Source organism: Hordeum vulgare, chromosome 7H (assembly GCF_904849725.1).
Source record: "Hordeum vulgare subsp. vulgare chromosome 7H, MorexV3_pseudomolecules_assembly, whole genome shotgun sequence".
Lineage (NCBI taxonomy): Eukaryota > Viridiplantae > Streptophyta > Magnoliopsida > Poales > Poaceae > Hordeum > Hordeum vulgare.
In genome coordinates, this window is record NC_058524.1 from 435,550,004 (window position 1) to 435,555,706 (window position 5,703).

Sequence of the window (5,703 nt, forward strand, 5' to 3'; positions counted from 1 at the left end):
AAACTATAGGAACACTTACAAAGAGTCACTAAATCAAATTTTATGTACTATCTTTGTACAAAGATAAAATATATTTTTGTAGGCTAAACTAGCCTAAAAATGTCTTGTATTTTGATACGGAGGTAATAAATTTTTGATCGTAATCAAAATCCAAACCATCAAAATCATTTGATTTGTCAGATTCCTCCTCCTGGCAGCGGCGTGATTTGTTGGCTTGCCTAGAAGCTTTTAGGCTTTGGGTTCCCAGCGAGCGGCGTCATCAGTTCGAGCACCAACTACTTTGCAATCCACATGCAGCTTCTAGGTTCTGGCTTTAGGTAAAATCTCTCTCCCCGGTATGGTCTCGCTCATCCCCTCTCGGTTTGCAGTATGTACCCACCCCCCTTGGATTTAACCTTTTGAGCTTTTGATGCGTGGATTTGATTCAATGTACTGCTCCCTATTTACTACGGGATGGAGGAACATAACACATCGTTGCTGAATTTGGAGTTATACTCATCAACAAGGGAAGGGGAAAGATATCTTTAAGCAAAGCACAATGTTGCTGAATTTGGAGTTATACATCATATCACATATATTGGTCTGTCTTATTATGTACGTTCACATACATATGCATCTGGGAATCCAAGCTAACTCATAAACTTCAAACCTAGTGAGGTAAGGGAAGTTTGTATGTCCACGTGGTCTGTAGTGAAATCATTAGCGTGTCCTTCTATTGGTTAGTAAATAGTGAAATGATTATATATACTTCTATTGCAGGTCGAAATTGCAAAACAATTATGTTTTGTAGATAAACTCATGAGGTGCTCTCTAGCTATTTATGTTGTTATGTGCGCAATTGATGGTTTTGCCAGGTAGATAAACTCATAATGTGCTCTTTGGTTGAAATCTTTATTGCTTGATGTATGATGTTGTAGTGACTAGTGATAATTTTCGCTGCTTGACCCGTATGGTTTGATGTATGATGAGCCTAGTGATAATTTTGCTTAAAATTTGTAAACTGCACCTTGGTGTTAGCATGGTGTTTGTCTATAAAACTTCGTACTGTACAAGAGCTTCTTGTGTTCACTATTGAAGAGTAAACAAAGATAGCTGAAAGTAGCAGTTCCCTAGGAAAACAAGTTACATGACCGCATAGCTCTATCTTGTGTTCAAGAAATAAAAATTACAGTTTCAATTATGCGTCTTAAAGCACCCTCCATGTTAATCTTGTGTGAGGTATTATCTTACAAAGAGTCAAACATCAACAGATGAGAGATGCATGTGAAACCTATAATGAACTGACTTCCCTTAGCAATTTGTTTATGTTGTCAAAAGGCCGCTAGTACTTAGCTTCTTATAGTTATAACTAGATGAGTGTAGCAGACAACATAGCTACAACTAAACCATTTGTTTATGTTTTCTGTTACGCAGCTCGACATGAATTATTTTCAGATTCATAGCATAACATAAATTTTCAGTGCACAAGAATTTTGTTCACCCCGTGATATAAATCATGTGAAGATACTCATGAAATGTTTCAATCATCCAATTATTTCTCAAAACTTGGGGTCGCATCTCCTTACCGACTTTTGTTATTCTTAGTTTCACATTTCCGTAAGCATGCCAAGTTTACAGGCCTGCAAATCAAACCTATTCACCCCAAAGTTAGATGATTGTATATTAATTCGCTTTCTATGTTTCATGTTTGATGCTCTTTACTCTCAAGTTGAACGGGTAGTATAGTAGTACTCACTGAGAAGGAAACTTCACTAGCTTGCATGTATATTAATTGTATGTTTTTTGTCTTTCCAGGTTGCTGTCAACTTGTCTAGGGAAAACAAGAGGACCAAGAAGGAACCATGAAGCTGTCATTTTGCATCAGCTAGATATCTTCTAAAATGGAGCAATAGTAATGCATCTTGTAGCTACCATTTTGTAAAGGATATCTTGTGTAACGGAACAAGCATTGAATTGTCGGACATGCATCTATTATTTTATAAATCTATCGGCTGTTTTGGTCACTAAGACAAATATTTCCACTTATTTATTTACCTCTATTATGAGAACTATTAGTGTTATTTTGTTTGCTTCAGGTTTAATATTTCAGAGTACGTGAAAGTTATTGTAACTTGTTAGATAATGATGAGATATGTAACCTGATTGATATTGTTTTGATAAGATAATATGATAAATACCAATGGAGTGCAGACGAATTGTCAGCTGGCAAAAGGAAGCATCGTCGTACTGTTGGTTGGGAAAGGTTCATGCTAGGACCAATGGAAAGTTGATCACCAAAGATATTACCATCAAATTGTTGGTCGGGAAAGCTTCAATACCAGCGTCAGGTGAAAATCGGTCGGCAAAGGTGCTGCCGTCAAACAGTCGGTCAGGAAAGATTCGACATAAACGCCAACTGCAAGTCGGTCAGGAAAGATCCCTACCTGTGCCATCAGAAAATCGGTTGGCAATGCTCTTTAGAGGAGTCAAACAATCGGTCGCGAAAAGGCTTCCCTGTCTGGATTTACCCCAACAGACGCTTTCGGTCGGCAATATTCTTTCCCGACCGACTGTATGTCGGCAGAGGTTGTTTTTCTGACCAACCTGTTTGTTGGAAATGCGGTGTCATGGTGTAGAGGTAGCAGTTCATCAAAATTAGGCTATGCATCAGATATAGGAGCTAACTACAACAGTAGCAAAATTCTAACGCAAGCACGAGGAAGAAAGAATAGGTGATATATGAATGATCAAGGGGGTTTGCTTGCCTTGTTGCTCTGCGGCAAAGGGCTGGTCGAGAGGAGGGTAGATGTACCCGGCATCAGCGTCAGTCTCGGGGTCTACCGATAAGAAGAAGGGGGAAAGAAACAATAAATAACAGTAACAGGTGCAACACTAAGCATGAAATGGCAAGATGCATGCTAGGCATGAGCTAACGCAGTAACATCCGTCCTAGACGGGTCGGGAAAATATCAGATGATATTTCCCAGGTATCTGGCTACTACCAGACAGATGAAAAACGATGGAAAAGTTCCATGTTTGCTATGCTAGGGACGCGTGACGGACGAATGGACCGTGTATCCGGGTTCGTCTCGCTCTGATGATCAACTTTTATGTTGAAAATATTTTGATATGACTTACGGTTTATTTTATATTAATTTTTTAATTTTATTAATGTTTAGGAATTAAAAACAGATTTAATTAATTATTAAATGCTATTATGACATCAGTATGATGTCATGCTGTCATCAGCAGTTGACTGGTCAAACTAACCAGTGGGTCCCATGTGTCATAGACACTATTTTTAATTAGAGTTAATTATTAATTAATTAGATTAATTTAGTGGGGGACCCACGTGTCATATTCTAAAAGGATAATTTTTTATCTATATTAACATATTACTAATTTATCTATTTAATTAATTAACTAATTAATTAGATAATATAACTATTTATTTATTTATTTTTAATAATAAAAATATTTATTTATTTATTTATTTTTATGTTTTTAGGAGGGACCCCACTTGTCATTTGGTGGGAGTGGTGGGGCAATACTATCATTGGGACAGCGAGCCCACTCATACGATACGCGCACACACATCCATACCACTAATTTCATACATGCCACATATGCACATATCCCATATACATACACATATATTTCATACATATATCCATACATTTTATACATCCATTTTCGTATTTCCCTAAACAACCACATGAGGTTGAACTTCTTGGACTAACACGAAGGGGCCGCATGTGCTCGCGAGCACGCAGTTGACGGCTCGCCGGTGTGCCCAAAAACGGAGTGGTGGGGAGGAGCCCGAGGGCTCACCACGGATGTAGGGTTGCTGGTTCCGGCGAGGCTCAGTGGAGCCGGCGGGGAAGCGGAGGAGGCAGGCGAAGAGGTGAGGAGGAGCTCCAGCGTGGAGGAGCTTCGATGGAGCAGGCCGGCGACGGTGAGGAGCCGACGAGGTCGACAGGGCAGCACGATGGGTCCGATAGGAGAGGGTCGACCGGCGAGGAGGGATTGGCCGCGGGGCGGCGACGAGGCAGCCGGCCAGCGGGGGGCGATGGGGCACAGCGGCGCGACCTAGGGCTCGCGCACGTGGGAGGAAGGGAGGAGGAGAGGGTCGTGTGGTGCGACGCGAGGCAGAGGGAGGGGCCTCGATCCAGGGAGGATCGAGGTACGGGGGCTGACGAGGGGGAACGGGTGGCGAGCGTTCGTGGGGGGATGGGGCTCGAGCGGGATCCAGGGGGTTGGCAAGAGGGAGGGTGATGGGGTTCGGTGCTGGGGTGGGGCGACGTGGGGAGCGAGAGGGTGACGAGGGGGAGGGTTCCCTCGTGGCTGGCGCTCGTGGGGATGGAGCGGGGCGACGGGGGTTGGTGGGCGCGAGGGGGTTTCCCTCGGTCCCTGGCGGTGGTAGTTGGGAATGGGGAGCAAGGGCGTCGGGCGCTAGGGTTGGGGAGTGGGGGTTAAGAACCCCAGGCGGTTGGGGTGCGCCAGTCGGGGCTGGTTGGCCCAGGTGGGTGAGGGTGGCGGCTGGGATGGCTAGATAGGTGGGCCGGTTGGGCTAGATTAGGTGTGGGGTTTCCTTTTCCTTTTTTTTCTTTTTTTTGTTGTTTTCCTTTTTTTAAATTTCTGTTTTAGTTTTATTTTATTTTAGCGCGATAAATCCCCTCAAAATTAATAATTCCTAAAGGATAATTCTCGTAGGTAATATCCGACACACGAGAACATTTTTATTTTGACATTTGAAATTTTTTATTGCTTAACATAAATTTTAAATTTAAATTCGAGCAGTTTTTAACTAACGCGAGATTAAGGATAGGAAACACGGTGACGTGGCATCATTAACATAGGTTTACTTAGTTTAATTACGGAGGTTACTGTAGCAACAGTCGAGGAAGTCACAGCCGAGTAGTAGATTGTAACTCCAAGAGGGAGTGTTATGCATGATTGTAGGTTCATGCCCTTCGATGTCTAGCTTGAGTGATAGAAACATGAGACTAGGGGATGTGTTGTTGCCACCAGGTAGAAAAGAACGGTGCTTATGACCACGGTTGCAAGGATTGTTTACCTTACACATAGTTCGTTAATGCAGTTGTCTGTTGCTTTGAATTTACACTTTGGGTGGGGCTCGCAACTTAATACCGGCGAGATGCTCTGGATAGGTATCTCAAGGTAGATGATTAGTAAGTAGATGCTGATGAATAAACGGTCTACTTGTCTTGGCGTACTTCCCATTACTATTGAGCCTCTAACTATCAAGTAGCATAATTAGCATTGCGATGCGTTCATAATTCTATCAATTGCCCAGATGTAATTTGTTTGCCTAAGCATAGTTGTTTATCGTCTTTTGGGAGAGAGACATCACTAGTGAACATCATGTGACTCTGGTCCATATCACCACCATTGTTTACAACACCATCACTTACCGTTTTCATTTAGTTTTCCGTTGCAATCACTATTACTTTTCCCGCTTGTGTTTTGATCCTTTGCAAACTACAAGGCCGGAGAGATTGACAACCTCTCTGTACTCGTTGGGAGCAAAGTTATTTGTTGTGTGTGCATGTCCACGTCTTCTGCTAGTGCCAGGGTGGGGGACACCTACTTGTTGATCCTAGGAGTCCTCCTGGTTTGATAAACCTTACAGTCTCCGTGTAAGGGAAAACTTACTGCTGACTACATCTCAACCTTCCACTTGGGGTAACCAACGAGTTGCGA